At 44.3% G+C, this 19,356-nt stretch overlaps 1 long non-coding RNA gene across 1 annotated transcript in view; it reads right to left on the bottom strand.

Annotated features, from left to right (window-relative positions):
* Positions 1-19,094, bottom strand: part of LOC139156378 (uncharacterized) — a 46,299-nt gene extending 27,205 nt beyond the window's left edge. Inside the window, exon 1 of the long non-coding RNA XR_011557307.1 lies at positions 18,922-19,094. This is a non-coding gene — a long non-coding RNA (uncharacterized lncRNA). The remainder of the gene's footprint in view (positions 1-18,921) is intronic.
* Positions 19,095-19,356: the final 262 nt, after the last annotated feature.

Consider the following 19,356-nt stretch of genomic DNA (forward strand, 5'->3'; position numbering starts at 1 on the left):
CAGTATTCAAAGTCACAAACCAGAATTCCAAGACGCCAAAGAGCACAGCCAGGTCCCATGACTCCCAAAGATAATACTCCACAAGCCAGGAACGGTGGGTCTGCCTTTTAGCCTTTCCAGAGAGCACCACACCCAAACCCAGCTGTTGCCTCTTTAGTGCTGAAAGTACCTAGCTAATTGGTCCCTTCTTTGTGTTGCTCTTCTCTGTCGCAGATCGATTATTGCTTGTGCATTTTCCTCTAAGGAATCCAGGCTGCTTGCTGGGGAGAGCTCCCTCTCGGGGGCCTCTGGCTGTTCCCCCTCTTCCTCAGCCTGAGATTCCTCCTCCTCGTCTGCCTGCACCTCCTGTTCCACATCCTCCCCCTCTGAGCAGGAAACCGACAGGGGCCTCGGACGGAATCACAACAGGATGGATGGATGTTTATCTCGGACATGTTTAAATTTAGTTAATGTGGATTTACCAACCGTGTCTGCTGGAAGTTTGTTCCAAGGATCTACTACTCTTTCAGTAAAATAATATTTTCTCATGTTGCTTTTGATCTTTCCCCAACTAACTTCAGATTGTGTCCCCTTGTTCTTGTGTTCACTTTCCTTAAATGTTTCGATCATGTCCCCCCTTTCCCTTCTGTCCTCCAGACTATACAGATTGAGTTCATAAAGTCTTTCTTAATACGTTTTATGCTTAAGACCTTCCACCATTCTTGTAGCCCGTCTTTGGACCCGTTCAATTTTGTCAATATCTTTTTGTAGGTGAGGTCTCCAGAACTGAACACAGTATTCCAAATGTGGTCTCACCAGCGCTCTATATAGCGGGATCACAATCTCCCTCTTCCTGCTTGTTATACCTCTAGATATGCAGCCAAGCATCCTACTTGCTTTTCCTACCGCCCGACCACACTGCTCACCCATTTTGAGACTGTCAGAAATCACTACCCCTAAATCCTTCTCTTCTGAAGTTTTTGCTAACACAGAACTGCCAATACAATACTCAGACTGAGGATTCCTTTTCCCCAAGTGCATTATTTTACATTTGGAAACATTAAGACAGAGTGGCTGTGGGTTCTGCCTCCCAAGGACAATCCCATCTGTCCGTCCATCACCCTGGGGGGGGGAATTATTGACCCCCTCAGAGAGGGTCCGCAACTTGGGCGTCCTCCTCGATCCACAGCTCACATTAGAAAACCATCTCTCAGCTCTGGCGAGGGGGGCGTTTGCCCAGGTTCGCCTGGTGCACCAGTTGCGGCCCTATCTGGACCGGGACTCATTGCTCACAGTCACTCATGCCCTCATCACCTCGAGGTTCGACTACTGTAATGCTCTCTACATGGGGCTACCTTTGAAAACTGTTCGGAAACTTCAGATCGTGCAGAATGCAGCTGCGAGAGCAGTCATGGGCTTACCCAGGTATGCCCATGTTTCACCATCACTCCGCAGTCTGCATTGGCTGCCGATCAATTTCCGGTCACAATTCAAAGTGTTGGTTATGACCTTTAAAGCCCTTCATAGCACTGGACCAGAATATCTCCGAGACCGCCTACTGCCGCACGAATCCCAGCGACCAATTAGGTCCCACAGAGTGGGCCTTCTCCGGGTCCCGTCAACTAAACAATGTCGGTTGGCGGGCCCCAGGGGAAGAGCCTTCTCTGTGGCAGCACCGACTCTCTGGAACCAACTCCCCCCAGAGATTAGAACTGCCCCTACTCTCCCTGCCTTCCGTAAACTCCTTAAAACCCACCTCTGCCGTCAGGCATGGGGGAACTGAAACACCTCCCCCGGGCATGTTTAATTTATGCATGGTATGTTTGTGTGTGCGTCTGTTAGTTTATGGGGTTCTTTTAAATCTTGTATAAATTTTAAAGTTTTCTGATTATTTATGATTTGTTCTATTCTGTTGTGAGCCGCCCCGAGTCTTCGGAGAGGGGCGGCATACAAATCTAAATAATAAATAAATAAAATAAATAAATAAACTGCAGTTTCCATTGCTTTGGCAAAGCTAAATCATTGTCTGTTGATTTTTCAATTCTGGCTTTGACAACATTTGTTCTAATGGCCTGTTCTTGTGCCGCCAGTATTAGTCCTTCTGTCTCCTTTTTGATTGTTCCACTTGTAAGCCATGACCAGGTTTTTTTCTTTATCCACTTTGCCTTCAATCTTCTCCAAGAACTGGCCATGCAATGCTTTGTTCCACCAGCTGTCCATCCGGCACTGAGTTACAGTTTCCCTTACTGGTCCTTGGTTTGCTTCACCTTGAGAAGTTTCCTGTTGTTGACCTCTATCAACCCTGACTCTTTGTCTGCAATTCATGTCCTTCTAGTGTCAGTAATCTATTGTTTTTTTAATGTTATCCATTTAGTAATCCATTGTAATCCTGCTGCATGATAATATACTTCTAGATCTGGCACTCCAAAACCTCATTGCCTCCTCCTGTCTTGTAAGTACTTTAATTTCACCCTTGACTTTTTATTTCCCAAATAAAATTTAATATTATTTTATTTACATTTTGAAAGTATTTTCTAGCCAAAGTTACTGGGATCATTTGAGAAAAGTAGAATATTTTAGGGAGCAGGGACATCTTCATAGCCGATATTCTTCCTAATAATGAAATGGGTAGTTTCTTCCAGTTTTCCAATTCTTTCTCTATTTGTTTGCTTAAGGTCATATAATTTTCATTTTTGATTGTTGAATATCCTGGGTTTTTTGACTATTGGGATTCTCAATTTTCTCGCCAATTCTTAATGTTGTTGATTAGACATATTTTTAGTTATTATTTTAGTTTCATTGATTTTCAAGTCTGTTACCTTTCCAAATTTACTTATTTCATCTAGATATTTCTCCCCCATGGGCTCAGTGGGATCGGATACATTCCTACCAATGAATGGAATAATTGTTATCTGACATCTCTTTAGCCTTGATAACATGCAAAATTAGAAATCAATTAACCCCACATACACTAAATAGTAAAAGACCAAGTGAGACTGGATATGGTAAGATTGGCAGCTCAGGAAAGAAAGGAAATCAATAGTTAATGATGTGGTTCTTTGCTGAAAAACCACAGAAAACAGTTAATGGTGAAACTGGTTAAGTCAGCTGCATCTATGAAAGTGTCTTGAAACCTCTAAATAGTGTTGAAGTGCTGCTATTACCCAAGAAATCGACCTTATGTAATGAGAGGGTGAGGAATGAGGACACCTCAGATACAAACAGTCTTGGTATTTGGTAATCAAGTTAAGCCATGTAAAGAATAAGAAAATAAATGGAGACTGTTACTTATATTTAGGTTTAGAAATAGAGAAGCACTTTTTGGAAAGAAGCTGCTGACATTTCTCTTTGAAGAAAATGACATTATTGATATTATTGGCAAAAATATTATTGAGACCACATTTGGAATACTGTGTCCAGTTCTGGAGACCTCCCCTACAAAAAGATATTGATAAAATTGAATGGGTTCAAAGATGGGCTACAAGAATGGTGGAAGGTCTTAGGCATAAAACTTATCAGGAAAGACTGAATGAACTCAATCTGTATAGTCTGGAGGATAGAAGGAAAAGGGGGGACATGATTGAAACATTTAAATGTGATAAACGGTTAAATAAGGTTCAGGAGAGAAGTGTTTTTAATAGGAGACTATTACCGTATATACTCGAGTCTAAGTCACTCTGACTATAAGTCGAGGCACCTACTTTTGCCACAAAAACTGGGAAAATGTATTGACTCCATTATAAGTCGAGGGTGCAGCGGCTACTGGCAACTTATAAAAATGGAAAGCAATAAAATTACATCAATTGAAGCATCAGTAGACTAAATGTTTTAGAATATTTATTTCAAAGAAATCCAGCAAACTAGCTCTGTAAGTTTAAAAGAGGGTAAACAGGTATACGGTATGTCCCCCCAAGGCAGGTATAGGCAAAAAAATGCAAGTACCTACTTACCTCTATCCCCCACTGCTCCTGCTGGTTTGGGTTAGGGTTAGGATACTTGGCCTCTCCTTGCCTCAAAGAGATACAATTTCCCTCTCTATTTACTATCACTTCAAAAAAGACATTGAAACTCTGGAGAAGGTGCAGAAAAGAGCAACCAAAATGATCAGGGGTCTAGAAACCAAGACTTACGAAGAGAGACTGCGGGAACTGGGCATGGATAGCCTAGAGAAAAGGAGGGCCAGAGCGGACATGATAGCAGTCTACAAGTATACGAGGGGATGTCACAGAGAGGAGGGGATCACTTTTTTCTCCAGGGCACCGGAGGGCCGGACAAGGAACAACGGATGGAAGCTGACCAAGGAGAGATTCAACCTGGAAATAAGGAAGAACTTCCTGATGGTCAGAACGATCAACCAGTGGAACAACCTACCAGCGGATGTTGTGAACTCCAATACTCTGGACATTTTTAAGAGGAAATTGGACTGCCATTTGGCTAGGATGCTATAGGGTTCCTGCTTAGGCAGGGGGTTGGACTTGATGACCCGCATGGTCCCTTCCAACTCTAACAATAAATAAATAAAATAAATATTACTGAACATCCAAAATATATTATTTAATTCTATGTATATATGCCATATGTGTACATACATATGACACACAGGCACACAAAAATATACTGTACATTATCTACTATATAAATTGTATATGTGTATACAGAGAGAGAGAGAGAGAGAGAGCTCTTGTAAAATTATATACATTCAACCTCACTTACTGTAATAGTTTTCCTAATACAGTATTGTAATATTTCCTATTACAATTTATATAGTAGATAACAAACCCAGAGTCCACTTTCTGCCACACAGTTAACCATAACTAGAACATTACACATGTCTTCAGATGTACCAATATTTCCCTGTTGTGGTTAGCTTTGGCCCAGCTCTGCCCCAAGGACTGTGGATGTGGGGGAGACATCCACATGCTGCAGGCCTGTTTTTCCCCCGGTGGAATCTGCTGATGAAGGCTCCTCTGCCCAAGAAGACATGAGTGACAGGGAGGAGGAGAGTGTGGCAGACAGCTCAGAAGTAGATCAATTATCTAGCTCCTCCTTGGATTCAGAACAAGAGTTAATGATACAGCCACGCATGCGGAGAGCGATGCATAGGCAGCAACAACTGAGAGAGTACAGTATTATCAAAGAAAATGAGGCCACCTGTGGTTGGGTGGGGCTGTGGTCATTAGTGAGGCTGCTATAAATAGCAGCGTGTGGGTTTGGCCATTGTGGAGGATTATCTTATTGTTGTGTTTCGTGACTGCTTTACTGACTTTGACCTTTTGTGTGCTGATTTTTCCCTGCTTTGAAACTAAACCAGAGTAAAGTGTGTTTCACTTTCTGAAAGGAGAACTGTGAATTGCCTCACAGCTGCAAGCTAAGTATCTCAGAACTGATAAGGGACTTGTACAAATTACCAGTTTGTTTGCAGATGAGTGCTCTTTGCTATACCAAAATAGGGCTTAGTTTAAGTGAATTTTCATTATAAAGAACATTGTTTTGAATTTTCAAACGTGTGTGTGTCTGAATTTTGTACCTGTGAATTTTTGGGAGGATTCTACCAGAGAGCCCGACAGAACATTCCCTAGCTTGCACATCACTGTTAGAGCTAGGAAATATCATGGATTGAGTAAAATGTGGTGATTCTCACTTAACAATGCTTTTGCTTAACAACAAATTTTGAGCTTAATTGTGGTCATAGGTCTCTGCCTGCCTGCCTGCCTGCCTGCCTGCCTTCCTTCACCTCTACCTAGTTCCTTTCAAATCACCCTCCCTGCTTTCCTATTCTTTTAAGCAAATCTTCCTTCCTTCCTTCCTTCCTTCCTTCCTTCCTTCCTTCCTTCCTTCCTTCCTTCCTTGTCTGTCTGTCCCCCCTCCTCTCCCCTCCCGGGTAAATTACAGCTGTACTGGTTTTTTATTTAAGGTTACAAAGCAAATGAAGAATCATTTTGAGTATTCTCTAAAATTTCTTCAGTGGGCTCCATAGCTTATCTGGCGAAAGATTTTTCACCTGGCAAAACTTTTTAGTGTTGACATTAGACACAGACAGATGTCTTAAAAGGCCAAGAAACTGTCAAAAAAGTATGTTTTTTAAAAATATAATATCTTGGTTGTTGAATTTAATTCTGCCTTGGCACGGGGCAGTCCCGGCAGATGGGCGGCTGGCGAGGACCATGCGCTACCATCTTTGTGTCCGCTGGGGTTAAAGGAAAGTTTAGGGACCCACGCCCCATCGAGAAATGCCTCGGTGGTGACATTTTGAGAGTTTTTGCCTCCCCACTCCGAAAACCCAGCTTCTCAGCACCCTGCCGAGGCTGAGAGGAGAGTGATTTAAAAAGGCACTCTCGGCTTGGGGTTTTCTCCCCGCTGAAATGTTTCTCTCTCCACTGACAAGTTGCTCACCCGCCGCCTCCAATGCCAGCTTTGTCCTCGAATGGCAGAGGTAGAAAAAAAATATACGTCCTTTCCTGTCGCTCTCTTCCCTGCAAATCCAAAAGTGAAATTAAAAGTCCTCGTTTTCTCCTGCGTTTTCTCTCCGAGCGCATGGTAATTTTGTTTAATAGCCAACCACTCCAACGGTGCATGAGAGGGGAAGAAAGCTGGTGAGGTGGGTGGGCGGGCAATGGCGAGAAGTCAGAAGCAGCCAACGACCACTCCAATGGCGCACGAGAGGGGGAAAAGGCAACGGGAAGCCAGTGAGGTCAGGGGCAGTGGATTCTTGACCAGGGGAATGCCGTTGATGTGATTTACTTGGACTTCAGTAAGGCTTTTGACAAAGTAGACCATAACATACTACTAAATAAAGTAGAAAAATGTAGGATGGGCAGCAACACCACCAGATGGATCCAAAACTGGCTAACCAACTGCACTCAACCCGTAGTGCTCAATGGACTACATTTACATGGACGGATGTATGCAGTGAAGTACTCAAGGGCTCTGTTTTAGGCCCAGGACTTTTCAACATCTTCATCAATGACTTGGACGAGGGGATAGATGGGGAAATTATCAAATTTGCAGATGACACCAAACTGGCGGGAATTTATTGATTTGATTTGATTTGATTTGATTTGATTTGATTTGATTTGATTTGATTTGATTTGATTTGATTTGATTTGATTTGATTTGATTTGATTTGATTTGATTTGATTTGATTTGATTTGATTTGATTTGATTTGATTTGATTTGATTTGATTTGATTTGATTTGATTTGATTTGATTTGATTTGATTTGATTCGATTCGATTTGATTCGATTTGATTTGAATGCCGCCCCTCTCGGTAGACTCGGGGAGGCTCACAACACAATAAAAACAGTTCCTGACAAATCTAATAATTTACAATTTAAAATTTAAAATAGTTTAAAAAAACCATTTTTAAGCAGACATACCTACAAACATACTATACATAAATTATATAGGCCCGTGGGAGATATCTCAGTTCCCCCATGCCTGACGACAAACGTGGGTTTTAAGGAGTTTGCAAAAGGCAAGGAGGGTAGGGGCAGTTCTAATCTCTGGGGGGAGCTGGTTCCAGAGAGTCGGGGCCACCACAGAGAAGGCTCTTCCCCTGGGGCCCGCCAAACGACATTGTTTAGTTGACGGGACCCGGAGAAGGCCCACTCTGTGGGACCTACTCGGTCGCTGGGATTCGTGCAGCAGAAGGCGGTCTCGGAGATATTATTAAATTTGTCTGCCACCCCTCTCCGTAGACTCGGGGTGGTCTCTGTAGATAGCCAACACTCCAGAAGATAGTGGCAAAATACAGAAAGATCTTGACAAACATGAACAATGAGTGCTACCTAACAAAATGAAATTCAATGGTGAAAAAATTAAGGTTCTACATTTACGCAAGAAAAACAAAATGCACAGGTACAGTATATGTGGTACTTTGCTCAACATGAGCGACTGTGAGAGGGATCTTGGGAGTCCTAGTGGACAACCATTTAAATAGGAGCCAGCCGTGTGCAGCAGCTGCCAAAAAAGCCAACACAGTTCTAGGCTGCATTAACAGAGGGAGAGAATCAAGATCACGTGAAGGGTTAATACCACTTTATAAGGTCTTGGTGAGGCCACACTTCGAATCCTCCATTCAGTTTTGGTCGCCACAATGCAAAAAGGATATTGAGACTCTAGAAAAAGTGTGAAGAAATGCAACAAAGAAGATTAGGGGGCTGGAGGCTGAAATATATGAAGAATGGTTGCAGGAACTGGGCATGGATAATTTAATGAAAAGGACCAGGGGAGACATGATAGCAGTCTTCCAGTATCTCATGGGTTTCCACAAAGGAAAAAGAATCAACCTATTCTCCAAAGCACCTGAGGATAGAACAGGTAAGAAAGGTAAGAACGTGAGGACAAATAAAGGGAAATATTTCTTCACTCAGAAGAGGTTGTGACAGCTGCCAACCTGAATAGCTTCAATGCAGGATTAGACAAATTCATGGATGCCAAGTGTATCAGTGGTTATTGAAATGGATGTCCAAGTGCCACCTCTATGTTGGTTGAGGTGGCACCTTCTGCTCAAGATCCCCATGTACAATTGGTGGGCCACTGTGTGACACAAAATGCTGGACTAGATGGGCTTTGGCCCAATTCAGCACGGCTCTTGTTATGTTCTTATGTTATGTTATGTTATGTTATGTTATGTTATGTTATGTTATGTTATGTTGTTATGTTATGTTATGTTATGTTATGTTATGTTATGTTATGTTATGTTATGTTATGTTATGTTATGTTATGTTATGTTATGTTATGTTATGTTTTGTTTATTTATTTATTTATTTATTTATTTATTTATTTATTTATTTATTTATTATTTGGATTTGTATGCCGCCTCTCTCCGAAGACTCGGGGCGGCTCACAACAAGTGGAACAAATCATAAATAATCCGACTAAATTTAAAATATTTAAAGATTTAAAAAACCCCATATACTAACAGACACACACACAAGCATACCATGTATAAATTAAACATGCCCAGGGGGAGATGTTTCAGTTCCCCCATGCCTGACGGCAAAGGTGGGTTTTAAGGAGTTTACGGAAGGCAGGAAGAGTAGGGGCAGTTCTAATCTCCGGGGGGAGTTGGTTCCAGAGGGCCAGTGCCGCCACAGAGAAGGCTCTTCCCATGGGGCCCGCCAACCGACATTGTTTAGTTGACGGGACCCGGAGAAGGTCCACTCTGTGGGACCTAATCGGTCGCTGGGATTCGTGCGGCAGGAGGCGGTCTCGGAGATATTCTGGTCCAATGCAATGAAGGGCTTTAAAGGTCATAACCAACACTTTGAATTGTGACTGGAAACTGATCGGCAGCCAATGCAGACTGTGGAGTGATGGTGAAACACGGGCATACCTAGGTAAGCCCCTGACTGCTCTCGCAGCTGCATTCTGCATGATCTGAAGTTTCCGAACACTTTTCAAAGGTAGCCCCATGTAGAGAGCATTACAGTAGTCGAACCTCAAGGTGATGAGGGCATGAGTGACTGTGAGCAATGAATCCCGGTCCAAATAGGGCCGCAACTGGTGCACCAGGCGAACCTGGGCAAACGCCCCCCTCGCCACAGCTGAGAGATGGTTTTCTAATGTGAGCTGTGGATCGAGGAGGACGCCCAAGTTGTGGACCCTCTCTGAGGGGGTCAATAATTCCCCCCCAGGGTAATGGACAGACAGGTGGGATTGTCCTTGGGAGGCAAAACCCACAGCCACTCCGTCTTATCCGGGTTGAGTTTGAGTCTGTTGACACACATCCAGGCCCCAACAGCCTCCAGGCACCGGCACATCACTTCCACCACTTTGTTGACTGGGCATGGGGTGGAGATGTAAAGCTGGGTATCATCAGCATATTGATGATACCTCACCCCATGTCCTTGGATGATCTCACCCAGCGGTTTCATGTAGATGTTAAATAGCAGGGGGGAGAGGACCAACCCCTGAGGCACCCCACAAGGGAGAGACCTCGGAGCCGACCTCTGACCCCCCACTAACACCGACTGCGACCGGCCAGAGAGGTAGGAGGAGAACCACTGGAGAACAGTGCCTCCCACCCCCAACCCCTCCAGCCGGTGCAGAAGGATACCATGGTCGATGGTATCGAAAGCCGCTGAGAGGTCAAGGAGCACCAGGACAGAGGATAAACCCCTGTCCCGGGCCCGCCAGAGATCATCCATCAACGCGACCAAAGCGGTTTCTGTGCTGTAGCCGGGCCTGAAACCCGACTGCCGGGGACCTAGATAATCGGCTTCTTCCAAGGACCGCTGGAGCTGGAGTGCCACCACCTTCTCAACAACCTTCCCTATAAAGGGAAGGTTGGAGACTGGACGATAGTTATTAAGTACGGCTGGGTCCAGGGAAGGCTTCTTGAGGAGGGGGCGCACGAGCGCTTCTTTATAGAGTGTTGGAAAAACTCCCCTCCCCAAGGAAGCGTTGGTAATCTCCTGGGCCCAGCTCCGTGTCACCTCCCTGCTGGCCGAAACCAACCAGGAGGGACACAAATCCAGTAAACAGGTGGCGGAACTCACAGCTCCAATGGCCTTCTCCACTTCATCAGGTGTCACCAGATCAAACTCTTCCCAGACAGGTGGACAAGTACGTGCCCCACTCACCTCGACTGACTCGTTGTCAGTCGACTCTGTTTTACAATTGGAGTCGAGGTCGGCCCGGATCTGAGCGACTTTATCAGCGAAAAACGTGTTAAAATCCTTGGCACTGCTCTGCAAGGGCTCCCCAACTCCCCCCTGGTTAAGAAGGGAGCAGGTCACCCTAAACAGAGCGGCCGGGCGGGATTCCGCTGAGGCAATCAAGGCGGCATGGTACGCGCATCTTGCCACCTTGAGCGCCACTTTGTAAGTCTTAATAAAAGCTCTTACAAGTGTTTGATCAGATTCAGACCTACTCTTCCTCCATCGCTTCTCTAGACGTCTCTTTTGGCGTTTCAACTCCCGGAGCTCCTCGTTGAACCATGGGGCTCTATGGGGTCTAACACCACGGAGAGGTCGCAAAGGCGCAATCCGGTCAAGAACCTCTGCCGCAGCCCTGTTCCAGGCCTCTGCAAGAGACTCCACCGAACTGTGGACGAGTGCCTCTGGAATAACCCCAAGCGCCGTCTGAAAGCCCTCTGGGTCCATCAGGCATCTGGGGCGGAACATCTTCATTGGTTCCGCCTCCCTGCGGGGAAGGATTGGAGCCAGGAAGTCAAGCCATAGTAGAAAATGGTCTGACCATGACAAAGGCAATGCTTCTAAGCCCCTTAGTCTCAGACCATTACTCAGTTGCTCGGAAAGGAATACCATGTCAGGTGCATGCCCTCCCTCGTGAGTCGGACCCTGTACTACTTGAGTCAGGTCCATGGCTGTCATGGTGGCCATGAACTCCTGTGCCAACCCAGAGGTTTCGCCGAGTGACGGCAGGTTGAAGTCCCCCAGGACAATGAGTCCGGGGAACTCCACCGCCAACCCGGCTACCTCCTCGAGTAGCACAGGCAGCGCTTTTGACACGCAGCTGGGAGGCAGGTACGTGAGAAATAAGCCCACCTGAACCCCTAAGTCCAACTTCATCAAGAGAGACTCGCAACCCCAATTTCCGGAGCAATGAGTCTACGCAGGCAAAGGCTCTCCCTGGCTATAATAGCCACTCCTCCTCCCCTTCCCTGGGGTCGAGGTTGATGCCATATCTGAAACCCGGCTGGGCAGATTTCAGAGAGAGGAACACCTCCCTCTGGGCCCAGCCAGGTTTCAGTAATACATGCCAGGTCGGCCTCCTCATCCAGGATCAAATCCCGGATGAGGAGAGCTTTATTTACCACTGACCTGGCATTAAGCAGCAGCAACCTGAGCCCAGGGCCAGAGTTACACTCACCACCAGTACCCAAGATTGGGCTCACAGAGCCAGAACAAGGGACCATTATTAAGCAACGATCCCTCGTTCCCCTGGAACGGCTAACGCTGTGGCCCCCGCCATATCTGCCTCTCACCAGCAACACAGGGATATTCCGACCCTCTGCCACCCCAGAGATCAGTGCCCCTTCCTCTCCTGTCTCCCGAGTGTCAGGTGGGCCAAATCTATCATTCACACTACTATCAATCAACTCATCCATACCATAACCTCACCCACCCCCACCCACCCAATCATACCAGTCATTCCACTCATACCCACAGGTATATTTATCCCAGTCATCCATTACTTTAGAACCCCAATTATGTGAAAAGTCAATTAAATTAGTAACAGTGTAAAATAGCAGTTAATAACAATTTAAAACACTAAAACATTAAAAATATAAATATATAGAATATAAGATAAAAATTATAAGTTAATATAAATTGATTTTGTTTGATGGTATAAAATCAGATCTTAATGTTATGTTATGTTATGTTATGTTATGTTATGTTATGTTATGTTATGTTATGTTATGTTATGTTATGTGAGAGGGATCTTGGACTTCTAGTGGATAACCATTTAAATATGAGCCAGCCATGTGCAGCAGCTGCCAAAAAAGCCAACCCAGTTCTAGGCTGCATTAACAGAGGGAGAGAATCGTTCAGGTTTTGCATGGATGGTTTGGGAGGAAATTTGTTCTAGTATTGTTTTGATTTTGTACCAATATTTTTGGGTGGTTTCACATGTCCACCAGATGTGGTAATATGTGCCTGGTTTTTCCCTGCACTTCCAACAAAGTGGTGATAAATTTAGATACATTTTTGCAAGTCTAGCCGGTGGCAGGTGCCATCTGTAGAACATTTTGTAATGATTTTCCTTATATGAAGTTGCCATCGTTAGTTTGTAGTTGACAGTACAAATTTTTTCCCATTCATTTAAATTAATTGTGTATCCAAAGTTTTGTGACCACGCTAACACAGGGATAGAATCAAGATCACATGAAGTATTAATACCACATTATAAGGCCTTGATAAGGCCACTCTTGGAATACTGCATTCAGTTTTGGTCACCACGATGCAAAAAGGATATTGAGACTCCAGAAAAATTGCAGAGAAGAGCAAGTATGCGGAGAGGGGCAGCATACAAATCTAAATAATAAATAAATAAATAATAAATAAACAAATATGATTAGGGAACTAGAGGCTAAAACATATGAAGAACAGTTGAAGGAACTGGACATGGCTAGTTTAATGAAAAAAAGGAGTAGTGGAGACATGATGGCAGCCTTCCAATATCTCAGGGGTTGCCACAAAGAAGGAGTCAACCTATTCCCCAAAGCACCTGAGGGTAGAACAAGAAGCAATGGGTGGAAGCTGAACAAGGAGAGAAGCAACTTAGAACTAAGGAGAAATTTCCTGACAGTTGTTACAGTTAATCAGTGGAACAGCTTGTATCCAGAAGTTGTGAGTGCTCCAACACTCGAAATTTTTAAGCAGATGTTGGATAACCATCTCTCTGATGTAGGGTTTCCTGCCTAAGCAGGGGGTTGGATTAGAAGATCTCAAAGGTCCCTTCCAACTCTGTTGTTGTTGTTGTTGTGATGATGATGATGATGATGATGATGATGATGATGATGATGATGATTACGATTACGATTACGATTACTATTACTATTACTATTACTATTACTATTACTATTACTATTACTATTACTATTATTATTATTATTATTATTATTATTATTATTATTATTATTATTATTATTATTATTATTTGCACACCCGTAGTGGTTAGGTGGGAGGAGTGCAGGGCCTATCCTTTTTAGCACAAAATGTATATACTGTACCAGTAATGGGCAGCCATAACTTTTACTGCCACACTGTGGGGTGTGGCTCATTTTGTGGGAGTGGCTTAATGGTCATGTGACTGGGTAGGAGTGGCTTGCCAGCCATGTGACCAAGTGGGAGTGGCTTGAACGATCATCATCATTCAAGTGAACTGTTAAGTCCTCAACTTACAACCTTACCAGTGTCGCTGTCTGGGGTGACAATTTGCTTCGTGTTTCCCACACTCCACTTCCTGGGTCGCCCCTCCATCTCAGGCTGGGTAGCTAGGCAAACGGGTGCTGCAAGAAGCATAAATGCTGCCAGCGCTGCTTCCACCCAGGACTTCTGGAAGTGGCTGTGTGAGGCTGGAAGGGAGCCAGGCAGGAGAGAGGGAAGCTCAGCCGAGGCCAGGAAGGAGGAAAGAGGAAAAAAGCAAGGAGCGCAGACGCAGCAGGGAAAAAAAAGGAGAGCTGAGCCGAGACCAGCAATCCAGGAAGTGACAGCCACCAATCAGCTGGAGTTGCGCACAAATCTTCATTTCCGCCTGTGGAACTGTGTTCCACCCCGTCCTGCCTTCTGCCCACCCCTGTACTGTACACACAAAGAAAGGCACACACAGAGACACCAAAAAGCAAAGCTTTCTGTTTTCAAGAGGCCCCTAAATCTGCGGTTGATGCCTGTTGGATCATGCAGAAGCCAAAAAATACTCCAAATAACTCGATAGTAGTTGATGGAAAGGGGTAGCACGAAGAAAAAGAGGTTTTTGAATATATAAGATATGACATGTTTTTACAATTACTTTGTGAAAGAAAGAGATATAAGAGCTCACTCCCTGAGTGAGCAGGCTGACTCGCAAGTTTATTATTTATAAGTGTATAAGTTTCTTGTGTATACAAATATAAAGTATTCATTCTCTACTTAACCTAGTGACAATGTGAATGGTTAATATGTGATATATGACATACAGACATATCCTGCCAAGGTGCGGCTACTAAATAAAAAAGGAAATTTAAATGGAGGCAAAGAGAAAGGAACGGTCTGTGGGTTTTAAGGCGCTCCTCAATCTGGCCACAAGAGGGCAGGCCAGGCTCTCAGATGAACCGGCTGCTTCTGTCTTTCCAAGTTCTTCCATCCCCATCAGTCAATTATCACAAAATATGCTGCTTCAAAAAGATCAGAATTCTGCAAGCCACAGAAGGGAAAGTTGGACTTTAAAGAAAGAGGAGAGGAAGAACAGAACAGAACAGAATAACAAGAGGTGGAAGGGACCCTGTAGGTCATCTAGTCCAACCCGCCCCTCTCCACCCAAGCGGGAGACCCTACCTACACTGTTTCTGACCAATGGCTGTCCAGTCTCTTCTCAAAAGCCTCCAGTGATGAAGCTCCCACATCTTCCGAAGGCAACTTCTGTTACACTGGTTGGCTATTCTCATGGTTAGAAAAAATAAGTTTATTTCTAGGTTGAATCCCTCCTTGATCAATTTCATTAGATTAGATTAGACTAGACTAGACTAGACTATACTAGACTAGACTAGACTAGACTAGAATAGAATAGAATAGAATAGAATAGATTAGATTAGAATAGAATAGAATAGATTGGACTGGACTGGAATGGAATAGAATAGAATAGAATAGACTAGAATAGATTAGATTAGATTAGATTAGATTAGATTAGACTAGACTAGACTAGAATAGAATAGAATAGAATAGAATGGAATGGAATGGAATGGAATAGAATAGAATAGAATAGAATAGATTAGATTGGAATGGAATGGAATGGAATGGAATGGAATGGAATGGAATGGAATGGAATGGACTGGACTGGAATGGAATAGAATAGAATAGAATAAACTAGAATAGAATAGAATAGAATAGATTAGATTAGATTAGATTAGACTAGACTAGACTAGATTAGATTAGATTATAGAAACATAGAAACATGGAAACATGGAAACATGGAAACATGGAAACATAGAAACATAGAAACATAGAAACATAGAAACATAGAAACATAGAAACATAGAAGATTGACGGCAGAAAAAGACCCCATGGTCCACCTAGTCTGCCCTTATACTATTTCCTGTATTTTATCTTAGGATGGATATATGTTTATCTCAGGCAAGGAACTCGCTTTGCTTGCAGCACCGCTGCGGCGTCCCTTTTTGTAAAAATAAAAATAAATAAAAATTAAAAATCCATAAAAATAAAAAACGATGGGATTCCGGGGGGCAGAGCCTTGACGTCACGTATACCGGCAGGTTGCTAAGCACCCAAGGTGATCACTTCCTGGATTCCATCCTCCCTCCATTATTCTAGTGCCGCCCCCGGAAGTGATCACCTTGGCGTGCTTGGCAACCTGCCAGTATATGTGATGTCAAAGCTCCACCCCCGGAATCCCTTCGTGGGATTCCCCAGCTCCTTTTGTGCCTCCCTCCCAGCCTCCCGACCGGCCAACAGCTCCCCGGTGTTTGCCTTCCTCCACTGCCACCGGCGCCCGGCTCTTCCTCCTCTTCTCAGCAGATGACAGCCGGGTGGTGGTGCTTTGCGGTACTCGGCATGAACGCCTAACCAGAGCACGAATTTTTTTAAAAAATCGGGTTCGGGTTCGGTATGCCAAACACAGCAAAATTCGGTACGGACCCGAATTGTGCGAGATCGGTTCGCCCAACACTAGTCGTAACAGCTGTCAGCCTGGATAGCTTCAAGGAAGGATTAGACAAATTCATGGATGCCAAGTGTATTAGTGGTTATTGAAATGGATGTCGATGTGCCGCCTCTATGTTGGTTGAGGCAGGAAGGATTCCCTTGGTTCCCATTTGTTGGGGGTCAAGGGAAAGGGAGGGTCTTGCCTTCTCTTTCTGCTCAAGATCCCCATGGACAATTGGTGGGCCACTGTGGGACACAGAATCCTGGACTCAAAGGGCTTTGGCCTGATTCAGCAGGGCTCTTCTCGTGTTCTACGTTCTTAATGCAAAACAACTTTACAATGATTAGTGTGCCTTGCTGTCATTGGTGATATTGTTATTTGGCTGGCTGGAGCAGTTTGAGCATGAGTTCAGATATTGAGTTAGACCTGTAGAGTTGATACAGAGAAACCTAGATTGGTTTAGTATCTACGTGTAAGTAAGCTTTACTGCATATAGATAGAGTGAAGTTTGTTCCTCTAAATAGAAGACTAAGACAGAAGATATTTTGAATGCACTGAAGAGTAAAACTGTTTACTAATGTTTTTCTACAAAAGTGTCTTTGTTATTTCTCTGCACTGGTTCCCAAATTGCCACACTATTCTAATATTTATTTATTTATTTATTTATTTATTTATTTATTTATTTATTTATTTATTTATTTTGTCCAATACACAAAAATACACAATGAAGGTAATAGAGAACACCTTTGAAGAAATAGAATTAGAGAAAGAATAGAAGAGGGAGTATAGGATAAAATAATCAATGAGAGAATAGAAGAAAGATATAGGGATAGAAGATACATGCAAACCCTTCGACTCAGTGGTCCACGACAAACTACTCCTAAAACTCAAATCCTATGGCATCTCAGGACTCGTCCACAACTGGATTACTGCATTCCTGTCAAACGGGCAACAAATTGTCAAAATTGGTAGCGCCATCTCCACCCCCGTCCCTGTCATAAGTGGCGTTCCCCAGGGAAGCGTACTACGTCCTACTCTCTTCATTCTCTACATCAATGACCTCTGTGACCATATCGAAAGTAACTGTGTTCTTTTGCCGACGATGTGAAACTTTTCAACACCACTGACATCACACTCACCCTCCAGAAAGACCTGGACTTTGTCTCAGACTGGTCTAACACCTGGCAACTTCAAATATCAACCAACAAATGCTCTACCCTCCACATCGGCAAAAAGAATCCAAACCGCACATACGAACTGAATAAACAATCTCTCACTGCCAACCCACACTCAGTAAAAGACCTTGGAATACTAATATCGAATGACCTAAGTGCTAAAGCCCACTGCAACAATATTGCCAAAAAAGCTTCTAGAGTTGTTAACCTGATCCTACACAGCTTCTGCTCTGGCAATCTCACACTACTCACAAGAGCCTACAAAACTTTTGCCAGACCCATCCTAGACTACTGCTCATCTGTCTGGAACCCATACCACATCTCAGATATCAACACCCTTGAAAATGTCCAAAGATATTTCAGCAGAAGAGCCCTTCACTCCTCCACTCGAAACAGAATATCCTACGAAAATAGACTGACAATCCTGGGCCTAGAAAGCCTAGAACTACGACGCCTAAAACACGATTTGAGTATTGCCCACAAGATCATATGCTGCAACGTCCTACCGGTCAATGACTACTTCAGCTTCAACCGCCACAACACAAGAGCACACAACAGATTCAAACTTAATACAAACCGCTCCAAACTTGACTGCAAAAAATATGATTTCAACAATTGAGTTATTGAAGCGTGGAACTCATTGCCGGACTCAATTGTGTCAACCCCTAACCCCCAACACTTCTCCCTTAGACTCTCCACGATTGACCTCTCCAGGTTCCTAAGAGGCCAGTAAGGGGCGTAAATAAGTGCACTGGTGTGCCTTTCATCCCCTGTCCAATTGTCTTTCCTTTCTCTCACTTATCATATATATTTTCTTTCTTTCATATATGCTCTCCTCTAAGTTCACTTTACCCCTATATATATTACTACATGTCTATTTTTCTTCCTATGTATTTGTGTATTGGAAAAATGAATGAACGAATGAACGAACGAACAAACAAACAAACAAACAAACAAACAAACAAATATAGGAGAGACAATAGGACAGGGGTCAGAAGGCACTCTGGTGCACTTATGCACACCCCTTACTGACCTCTTAAGAATCTGGAGAGGTCAACCGTGGGCAGTCTGAGGGTAAAATGTTGGGGGTTAAGGGATGATACTACGGAGTCCGGTAATGAGTTCCACGCTTCAACAACTCGATTACTAAAGTCGTATTTTTTACAGCCAAGTCCTGTTGTGTAGCTCTGTATATCCAGACATCTCCATGTTGTTCCCTGCATTTAGCATTTAGACTTATAGTATATACCACTTGACAGTGCTTCCCAGCCCTGAGCCTCTTGCCCCCAACAATCTGGGGCGGAAGACTGAGTCAACCTTGAGCCAATTGAGATTCGATCTGCCAAACTGCTGGCAGCCGGTGATCAGCAGAAGCAGAAGCAGTCTGCAGTACTGCACCATCGAGGCTCTCTTAATGTATTGAATTTGCCTCTCTTACCGTTCCTGGTTTGTTGGCTTGTTTTTTCCCTCCGTGGGAATTCCGCCTCTGCCCTCCGCCCCATCTCTCCCGCTTGGCTCCAGGCTGGCTTTGCAGCTCCTGCCAAGCGGGGACAGAGAACAAGGAAAGGGGGGTGGGAGGGGGTCATGAGAAGAAAGGGAAAGTGACACCCTCCCTGAAGAAGGGGTTTGGGGGAGGGGAGCTGCTTGGGAGCCTCGGTCTTTCCCGCGCAATCCCAGCCATGCCCAGCCGGAGCTACTTTCCCTGTGGTTTCCCTTCAGATTCCTGGAAGTCCAAAGGAAAGGGGTGGGGGCTCCTTGCTCAGGGGGGGGGGGGGCACAGACCAGCTGGGCTGGAAAGACTCTTCATCCCATTGCAGGAAAACCAGGCGGAGAAATTGTCCTGCAGGAGGGAAGGGCCCATCAGACATCATGG

This window comes from Erythrolamprus reginae, chromosome 1 (assembly GCF_031021105.1).
Source record: "Erythrolamprus reginae isolate rEryReg1 chromosome 1, rEryReg1.hap1, whole genome shotgun sequence".
NCBI lineage: Eukaryota > Metazoa > Chordata > Lepidosauria > Squamata > Dipsadidae > Erythrolamprus > Erythrolamprus reginae.